Below are 11235 nucleotides of genomic sequence, written 5' to 3' on the forward strand. Positions count from 1 at the left end.
TTTACATTAAGTAAATTAATCGAATTAATACTGAGTATTTAAATAAATAAATTAATTAATTAATAATTTTCGTTAATAACTCCTTAAGAAAGCCGCAGAGAACATTTTTGCAAAGGAGAAAGTTATTTCAAATAGCCTCTGGAATCATCCGGTCCAAGGAAATACAACATTTTTGGGACACTCTGTATAATATGTAAAAAAATATGTAATACTATGTACAAAAAGTATGAAAGTTGAGACTTGTATTATAGTAAATAACTTAATCTGTAAGTGACGATAGCGAACGTGTTAGGGAGTTAATAATATTATTTATAATAATTCTATTTTTGTATTCAAATTGCTTTTACTTACATTACATAAATGGGTAATGAAATTTGTTTCAATTTTTGGTAAGTATAATACCCGTGTTAGATAGGCAAATATTTACAAGTGTCTGCTAATATTACAAAATCATGCGCATTTGCTCCGTGCTTCAAAGGAACTAGGATTAATTAAAATGTAATTTCTTTAGCTGTTAGTTTCGAGGAAAACCGTGCGTCAAAGTGAATCGTTTCGGTCTTTCATAAAAGTTGTACGAGTACATTTGCTCTTTAACAGAACTACAATTGCATTCCATAATTTTCTACGAAAGTACTGTTATAATTTGAGTAAATGCAAAACAAACGATCTGAAATTCATGAATCGGACCGGCTTGGTAGCTTGGGGTCTCTCATGACCCCGACAAAATTTCTGTATAGTAATTTTCGCTACCGTGTTTCACGATAATTGCAAATATCAAGTTTCTTTAACATTTTCAAAACATTTGGATTGTTTAGTCTTAAATTATATACTTAAAAGTATCTTAGAAAATTTTTACAGAATGTTAATAAGGCATTCCATTAAGGCACATTTTTATATTTCCCACATAAAGAATAAAAGAGAAGTGAATACTTCAGGGGACTCTTTGTAGATTGCGTTAGGCTAGGATTATTTCAAGCAAATTTATTAATCTGAAATTGATGCATTAAAGAAGGTGCATTTTCGAACTGAGAAACGTAAGTTTTTACTTCACTTATATAAGGTTTGTGTCACTGTGTATTGATTTTTATAAAGTATCAATAATTGTATGTGAAAGTACACTTAATATTACACCTGCAGTGTGCTAACTCTCGTTACTTTCAGTTCAAGGTTAACCGTACAATGATTTTTTAAAAATTCTACATTTGGCGAAATATGAGACTTACAGGAGGTTTTTGAATCTATAAGGTGTACAAATAAATTCGTGACTCTAGTAATAATTTTATTTTAAATTCAAATCTCTCAATCACCATATTGAAGATTCATTAAGTAAGATGGTGTTAAAGTAACTTGGTGTTAAGGTCACCCTTCTGAGTACCCCCAAGAGATTTTAGCCGTCGCACATTTTTTATTAAAAACTAATTTCAGACTAAATGTAATTTTTTCAAAATGTCCATAACATATCATCTAGTGAACTAATCCATCTAGCTTCGCAGAAAAGCCGAAGTCGCTTGGCCCATTTATAAAAAAGTTACTCTGATTAGTGTGTGCCATCAATTATGGGACTGACTGTATGTACCGATAAATTGCAATGCAGTAGCATCGATACATTTTTGTTCGTAACATTTTAATAAAAATAAAACCTTTAGAATGTCACTCAGGAGGACGACATTGACAACATATGTCAAGGTCAAGGTCATCGGAGCTTAAACGTAATATTTATGATTATCAAATTTACGAAGAACAGCTACGAATTAATTTGTACATACACCTAATATCGAATCTCCTCAAATTTAACCTTGACCTTAATTTAACCTTGCGTAATCTGTAATAGATGTCTTCCAGCAAACAAATTACGACCGAAATTTGTATATTATAATAGATGCCGTTTAAATCGAACGTTTTTGAAAACGACACAAATATCGAGAGCGTAGACGAAAATGAAGATGCGGCTTGCATTTATTGTAAGATTGTACCTTCTTGTATTTACGTTTGAAACCAAGTGAATGTTCGATTCAATGTCAAATACGTTCCAAATTGTGTCATACACGGTGTGCTGGTATAAACATTCCAACAAAGATGTTTATACGAAATAAGCTTTTTCACTGTTATGTATCAACCTTCCCACAGATGGGAGACTTGAGACATTTCACACCACTTACGAAATAACATTTTTTACCCTTAAGTGAACTTTGGGGTCGATGCGGCCCCACTCAAATTTATACTAATAATTATTTATTGGGCTACTATTAATAATATAACTATGTGTGGATATAGATAAAATTTTACTATCTCACTACATTTCTAATAAATATTAAATGTAAATATGATATTAAAAAGTTTAATGGATAATTTAATGGATACATTGCATTTTTAAAGTACATTTTGAAGATCCACTTAAGGGTTAAATACATTTTTTGTTGAAGTTTAAGAAATTTACGTTTGTTTTTGCTGAAGATTAGGATGTATAATGGAAGTGTACAAAATGAACATTAAAATATTATTTAGTGACACCTACACAGCTGTTTTTAAAAAAATCTATCAACCCTTTCCAGTTTCCACTCATTTATTCGTCAATTGTGACAAATGGTATTACTATTTGGTCGTTGATTTCGCCAGTCAGGGCTTCCAACCCTAAAGCGTATCAGATTTATTTCTCGGTATCCCACTGTATTATAACCCGTGTGGCCCACCTAAACGAGTACCAGGTGATGCGGAGAAACCCAATACAACTGATAAGAGCAGGGGTTATAAATGCAAAGGTACAGTAATCCGTAATCACTAGCGTGCCAGCAACCAGCATTTTCAGACGATTACACAGAGTCACAGGGCGGATCAATTTCCTGGAGGAAGGATTTTACATATATTATTTAAGGACATAATCTAGTGTATAATTAACATAAAGACATTTAATTAATTCATCCGCTTATGAATATATAGGGTGAATCATTTAACTGTGCCATCCAAATTTATTTGAAAAATCAGTGTTCGATAAAATAAGAGGTTAAACTTTACTTCAAGAAACCACAAATTCTTAACTTTTTTAATGTAATCTTGTAGATTTTGGCGAGAAAATGCTGAAAATCCAAGTTTCAATTCTAGGAGATCACTAGTTCACAAGTTATGCGTGTGTAAAGATGTGACCATAGTAAGTTCCATTTCAAATTTCAATGAAAAGTCAAGGTAACCTTAAGTATTTTAGATGGCACTATGTATATCTGACTATATAGTTTTCTAGGCGATTTTAAGACGAATTCAATGACTTACTGTGCCATGACCTTCAGTTGACCTTGAGCTAAGAAATTGGTATTAAATAGCGACACTTCTTGCGTAACAGTGCGTTACCAATTCTTTTATTTCTTCTAAGAATTATGAATTTTTCTCTAGAAAAATTGATACAGAAATACGGAAACAAAAATCATTTTAGAGATATTTTGATCAGACTGCTGAAAAATCTTCATGCCCCTGTTGTTTCACAGTAAGTATTCAATGAATACTATTCATACTATGTAAAGAAAACGTATACCACTATAGAAACTATTTTTACCAGATTGTGGCCCCCTCAAAATCATTCACTTCTTATCTAAACTATTTTTTTATATGGTATATGGTATTCAAGTAATTTTTATTTAAAGATTAAAATCGGCCCCTTTCAATCCCCTATAAATTGCAGTAAAAGGAAAATGAACAAAATTTTCTCGATAATGAACTGGTGTTACCTTGATTTTCATAAACGACATTATAGTAGGCGGCTCAGAAACCGATCGGTGTAAGTCCGTGATCATGAAAACTGAAATAATGAACTTTGAAACTTAATTCTAAAAAATACCAGTGCTAAAGATTTAGAATAATAATCCCAGATAACATAAATAAACTTAAGTACACAAAAATAAAGCTAGTGCTATGGTTCCTATAAATTGATATCAGAAAATCGGACTTTTAATGAATATGTGATTGGATTGTGTATTTGTCTATTGAATTATTTTAGAATGAAAAAAGAACAAGAACAAAATAAAACTTCTCACAAAAGAATACGCGAAAATTTTTGGTGGATGTGGAAACCTTTAGGAGCGACATAAAAACATAAACGTTCTTTCGATATCTCTGACAGTTTATTACATAAGTTATGACGTAGAAATAAAACAACACCGCAGATAAAAATGGAGGTTTCAGACTTGAGCAATAAAAATAGCAACATCCAAACACGGCAAAATTCTTAGTTAAGTCCAGTAAACAAATGTGTAAAATCTTTTAATGTCAGCGTATGTATATCACTCATAGCCCTCTTTTTTTATTTTGTGGGTGTATTTCTATTATTAGTTAATACATTGCAATATTTCCAATGTACAGAAAACAAAGTTTTGTAAAATCCCATTCTAGAATAAAAAGTTTAAAATACAAGGATTAAAGGATTATAAGGATTATATCTATAAACTAGTAGATTTGTAAAATTCTGTGAGAGGAAAAAAATCATTCTAACAAGAAACGCAAAAGAAATTCGCCACCGCATAAAAAATATCTGATAAAATTTATTTTAAATATAATTATCTATTATTTGAACATTCAAAATATATTATTCAAATTTATCATTATAATATTTAAAATGTATAAAGAAGTATATATTTTGAATAAATATAAATGAACTGTGTGTTCAATAAGTGTTCGGTATTGTGTATAAAATGTTGAGACTTCTATACCTCTTTTATTACGAAGATACTAGAGTCAGAGCTCGTTGCATTATTCGTATTCCATTTTGAAGGGCCAAATTATTGTTCTGGGAGAAGCAAATTTTCTTGGAAGCATGAAGAAATATCTTCGACGTTGTCAAGATGGTGTAATATCATAAACGATAAATTTCTACGCTTGACCACCGATAATATTTTCCGCAAAATATGCATACTCACATATATCTGCACTAGTTTTACGAGTGTACGCGTGAGCACAGCGAAAACTTACACGAAAAATTTCAACTTTGAGAAGAAAAGTGGAAAATGATCTATTTTTGTCTGCAAGCATGCCACGTTTTGTTAAAATTTTCGTTACGGGAAAGATTGCTTCCAGTAAATTGAATTTCATACTTGATGTTGAAATTTTCAAGAATTCTTGCAATCGCGGTCCGAAATGTTTGATTGAATCCATACATATGCATACCAATACCAGGGTGGGCCAACTACTTTGACCACCTTGAATATTTCCGCTATTTGTAATAATATGAAAAAAATGATACATACAAAACTTGTATGGTATAGAGAGGGAAATATTTGTTATACGGGTTAAAGTGTTCCAGAGATTTCAAGGTCACCTTGATTTCTTTAAATAGAATGACCTATATGAAATAGACCTTCTTAGTTCATATGTTCTAAAAACCTAATAGTTAATGAAATATAAACGAAATAATTTTCCATATGAACTCATCGTATTTAAGTTGAGGGACATTAGCTCTACTTACCAGCTTCCAGGCAGTATTTAGTAAATACTAAATGCCAAATACCATTTAGGTAAGCATAGAAAATTATTTGGATAATACTTTGTTAACTACTAGGTTTAGAACATATGAAGGTCAATACATTTTTACATAGAATTTAATACTCTATTGAAGAGATCAAACTGACCTTGAAATGTTCGAAACGTCTTCACCCGTATAAAAAATGTTTGTATCACAATATTTATCCCACTATACCATAAAAGTGTTGTATATATCATTTTTTCATATTATTACAAATAACGGGAATATTCAAGGTGGTCACCCGTTACTAGGCCAGCCTGTATAGAATACTTTCGATACATGGGAATAATTTGACATAATATTCTTATCAAAATTTAGATATTGGTTAAAATTAAATTAATGCGGAACTACATTTGTGGAATGTCAATTGATTCAAATTACGAATTTCTCGATAGGCATGGCATTTTTAATTATCTCTCGCTACTGTAGACAATGAATTCTTTATCTACGCGTGCTTGTTTAACTGACTTTTTAATGGTTGCAATGTTATATCGAAACGAAACAAATCAACTTTCTTCTGAGTGAGCAACGGTGCCATGACGAAAAGAATTGATTAGACCATGTAACTCGAAATGAGTAATTGATTTTCCAAGGAAGTTGTTATCGTCGTTGAGAAATCGATTAACACTGGGCTTACGGAGCATTTGAAGTCACTATTTTACATTACTCTATAAAAATAACAAGAATGCTTCTATCCAAATTTTTAGCCATTTTTTAAATTATGTATTCCCAAAGAAATAAAGTTGCATAATTCCTCATGGGTGCATCTTTACAATTTTAATAATCGTAAATTAAAAATAGAACCTGTCCATTTTATCGGGTCTCGTAAACCTAGTGTTAAGAAATCCTTCATTGTAAATGTTCCATTTTTGAAAAATATTAAGTGATCGTCGGTAGGTAAAGCGTTAAGAAGGTTGTGAAATTATCGACTCTAATAATTTGTACACCTGAGAGACTGAAAAAGTTACATTACGTTTCTAATAGGTTTTATTTAAAACACGAGTCATGAAACTTGTTTAAAAACCGTTCTTACATTACAAGTGTCGATGAGAACAAATAAAAACAAGTTTTTGAAAGCAAAAGTTTCAGTTTAACCCCTTGTAGTATCGAGCCAGACTCGCGACGAAGATTTCAAACGGAGTCTAGTAAATATCGAGTTTCCATTTTTCTAAAATCTAAAAAAATTTTGCTTTTAATTATTTCTGTATGAAACTTTTACTGATATATTTGTAGCATCTTCCTGATTAGAATAAGACCAAACACGACACAATTTGAGCCATGTTTACTCGATTAAAATAAACGATTCAGTAGAGCCTTCATTATACGACACTCAAGTACCACGCGGAACTGCTCAGTACCGACTAGTTCGGATAATCGAGGTTTTACTAAATCGTGAATTAAGCAAGTAAATTCGATCCAAACCGTATCATGTTGGGTATCATTTTCATCAGAAAAGTGCCACGAATATGTTGGTGAAAGTTTCATAAAAGAAATGATTAAAAATAAACAAGTCATCAATAAATTGAACCAAACATGCACAGACGGTTCCATCAACATTCACTGAAGAATATCTCAGTAACCGTCACTTTTTCACCGTATATACCGTAATACTTTTTGACTCGGCTTTCGCATTCCAAATTTAAATACCACACATTATAATACAAAAACTCAATGTCACCTTTATATCTCGACAAAATATCAAAACATCAAAAAACGAATGATCACATAACGCATTTTATTTGATATAAAGGAACTTTTGTTTGAAACTTTTCGTTATGTAACGAGTGAGTTATGAGTAAATTCAGGTGGTACAGCTACGTGGCTCTGTATGAAACAGATGTAAAATAAAACTGTATTTCTTCGTTTCAATATTTTTAACAAGTCGAAAATGATATAATTCAGTCCCTAAATTCTTCGAATGTCTTTTTAGTTTGTATTTTGTCTGTACAGTTTTGTCACGAACGCATAAATCCCGCCTACTAGTGCTAATTGTTTAATATTGTTGTAGTATTATTCATTGAATTTTGGTAGAAAAATGTTTATTTTTATAATTTTTTTATATTTCGTAGATGCTGTTTAATCTCTTGCCGTATTATTTTCTCTTTCTAGTGATTAGATCGTCTTCGTCCTGAACAATTTCCCAAAGGAACTACAAAATTCACGTTTATTGTACATGTACATTTACGTTAACGATGAAATAGTCACATTGAAACATTACAAATGTATTTGGATTTGAAAAAAACGAAACACTACTTTCTGCCCAATTAACAAAAATTAATAATTTACCTAATAATTCAATTTTTTATTTTTCAATTTATTGTAATAATTTATTTTCTTTGTTCGCTGTTTTTTACTCGATAATAAAGGATTGTCCCGATTTTTTTTTTGGGTAGATTTACTCTACGTCAATTTAATGTTGCCACATGATACATAATATCGTATCATGTTAAAACAAATTTGGTATTATTCGTCGTAAGTTCATACCACTCTGGCGTCTGGTCGAAAACTGATTGCCGGTGCAAGTTCGAATAGAATTTGTATAGAAGAAGAAGGTAAAGTTTATTTGGTTTCTCTGGCGAGAACAAATCTCCGAAAGACTGCACCTTCATTGATCCCCGAACAGCTGTAGTCTCCGGCGTTGAGTGAAATTAAAAGTAAATTGCGATCGAAAGAACTATTCGAAGCGGAAAAGAATTGGCTCGCGCGAGACGGGAAACGAATCGCGTTCTTCGACGGGTAATTTAATTTGAAGGAAAGCTTCTTCCGCGTAAGTCGATTTGAACGTGTCGTCTGTCCGTCTTCTGCCGGGCGTTCTTTTTTCTAATTCACGTTTCATAATTGGCAAGCGGAAATAGATGATCGCCGGCGTGCATGTTAGGCGGAAAGATCGTTTATTCCTAACGCGTACCTCGTTACACGGTCCGTCACAGTTTCGAGATCGCACGGTAACGGCGCCGTCAAAGAGCCTTCCCATCGAACGAATTCCATTGACCACGTGCGTTCTACACGACGCGCAAACTCGTTAATTCACCGAGAGAGTGGTAGCGCAGTTTTGTCGTTCTTCTTCCGGCGACGACGTGTTTCCTCCATTCGCTAGGGCAGTGTCCGTGAATAATTTTTCAGCGTGAAATACGCGAGCGATTAACCGCGTGTCTCCTTCTCTCTCTCCTCCGTCGGGCTCCTTTACTCTTTTTTACTTGTCACTGCAATGTCATACGGTTTAATTTTCGATCGTTACCCGGGGTATCGGAAGCGGTCTCGAGCTTATCGAATTCTTAAAGTTACTTCGGCGACTGACACTTCGATTTCGAAAAGTGATCGGCTTTTCGAACTTCGTCCTGTCGGGGTGAGATCGCCTGATCTCTTCCGTGCGTCGCGTCGTGTATGTAGTTTTAGGGGATTTCTCGTGACGATTTCGAGTGGAAACGGCGGATCGCTCGAGACGGTGAACGCGACGCGAACGAGCAACGGGTCGTTCGTTGAAGACTGCTCGATTCAGGGCCAAGATTATTCCGCGAAGGGCGAAAGCGCCGCGTGCATCGAAAAACGCATGCGTCGCTCTCCGTCGAGAGAAACGCGGCATATCGAGAGGACTTGTTTTTCGAAAAACAACGCGACCGTTCGCGTTGGGGAGGCGTGTCCTTTTTCCGCGAGGATCGATCACAGAAACTCCTCTTGCCGTGAGGTGATCAACGTCTATATCGCCTCGCGGTGATCGCAGCCTCGCCGATCCATTCGTCGTTAACGCTAAACCTGCCAAGCGCAAAACATATAAAAGTGATACGGCTTGCAAAAGTGAGAAGATTGGATTTACTTAATATGTATGTTATTACAACATCTGCTTAAATGAAGGAGACATTTCAATAATTGTGAAATAGAAAACCGGCCATTTGACCGTAGTAGGTTTAGTATCACACACTTCTTATATTTAAAGCATTGCACATTTTATACATCCTCGCTTTTCTATACTATTTCTAGAACAGGTATACAAAAAGGGAAATAGTTATAGAAGAAAAGTTAAACAGTGCTGACTTTGGAAGATATGAGCTTGTATGACCTTGGAAGTCATTGTGTTGTTATGAGTCAATTCGTTTTGATCCACGTTTTCATATGACATAAGAAAGTCACCCACGAAAAATAATGTAAATATAAAAAATTTACATATGTTATCGTGCTGCCAGTAAAATATTCTGTAATTTCTTTCTCTTCCATTTTTTGAAATACCGTTTAGGAGAGAAATGCTGATCCAATTTACCGCGAATACCCTGTATTTTGCCTCTTAATAAATTTAATAAGTTGCATATAACAGCGCAGTGCATGTGTCTCCTAGTGCTTTCAATATTTCGTATATCCATTATTCATTTTTCTCATAAATATATAAAATCCGCAATCCAGTAATAACTTTTTGTGATTTATATTTGTTAAAGAAGACAGAAAATTAATAAAATTCGACCGTGAAAAGAAACTAAGTGCTCATCAAGTGTATACCATAGCAAAACTAAAAGATGAACAGTATTCATTGGCGCAAATATGAAAAGTGACAAACGGAAGTTGTGAAATGATCATAGATTTAAAGATCTAGGAAATTCTATTTATCTACATTCGCGGTCTATCTATTTGCAAAAAAGCAAGCAACAACAAGAACGGTATTAAATTCGAAAGTGACTACGAGACAAATTGCACAGAGTATTAACATAGACACTAATTCGAAGAACATGGGACGCGTTTAAAGCAAGTGCAAGCAAAATTGCCGAGAAATTTGTGGTCGAACGAACAACGAAATTAATCGTTTGCAATCTGCGGAAAAACATATATTTATGAAGAAAAAATAATGAAGAGTCATATCTACGGACGAGAAAAGGTTGAGTTTACAACTTGTTAGATGAACCTGCTAATCTCAATCATTATTGTCACAATTTGAGACGTGGTGATGTAATAATTGTGTCTAATATTGGTTATTATGAAAAAATGGACGCAAAATTGATTGCTATAAAAATGAACAGCAAAAAATATTTAGAAATTATTGATAAACGAATATATGCCACAAGCGTTGCTGGTGATGAATACATTTTTAGTGCGAAAACGCCGTGATTCATACTTAGACTGCGGGTTTTTATGCATTTATGTAAAAATTGGCTGGGTAAAATGTAAAACAGTAAAAGATCAGAAAAAAAGATGAATATTATTATGTTGTCTCTAATGTATACAAATGATTAAGAGCTAAGATCAAATTTTATTTAATTTTTATTTTGCATAAGGATCCGCAGACTATTCATACTGTGAAGGTAGTGAAAGAATACTTTTCTTCGGAAAAATTAGAATTTTAGATTGGCCAACAAGATCTTCAGCATTATTGAAAATTATTGGAGGAATTTTATCTGGGTATTATACAACATTTGAAACCGTTAAATGATTTCAAACATCGTATTCGAGAGAGGTTAGAAAAATTATCACATATAATAAAACATTAAAACATTATATAAATCTTCATACATAAACCTCAAATACAAGGACTACTGCGTTTTGCAAAGACGTTTTTGTGATTTTTTCGTTGTTGACAGCTAAGGTTTCTTCTTCTTTTTCATTACTGTAAAATTCACGTCAAAAAGAGTTCTCCATATTGTCCATCTACTACATCTTACACCAAGGTCCTTTTTTAAGAATTTTGCTACCATTCAGACTGATTTTAGCTCTTTTTGAGTAGACCTAATAAATCTTCTTTCCAAGTAATC

General features: G+C 33.2%; 1 protein-coding gene across 1 annotated transcript in view; it reads right to left on the reverse strand.

Moving 5' to 3' along the window:
• Window positions 1-8690, reverse strand: part of LOC143365178 (GTPase-activating Rap/Ran-GAP domain-like protein 3) — a 93323-nt gene extending 84633 nt beyond the window's left edge. The window contains exon 1 of the mRNA XM_076805107.1: window positions 8412-8690. The gene's annotated coding sequence lies outside the window, so the exon portion shown is untranslated. The remainder of the gene's footprint in view (window positions 1-8411) is intronic.
• Between the last annotated feature and the right edge of the window lie 2545 nt (window positions 8691-11235).

The sequence above is a fragment of the Halictus rubicundus genome, chromosome 2 (assembly GCF_050948215.1).
Source record: "Halictus rubicundus isolate RS-2024b chromosome 2, iyHalRubi1_principal, whole genome shotgun sequence".
In the NCBI taxonomy this organism is placed as follows: Eukaryota; Metazoa; Arthropoda; class Insecta; order Hymenoptera; family Halictidae; genus Halictus; species Halictus rubicundus.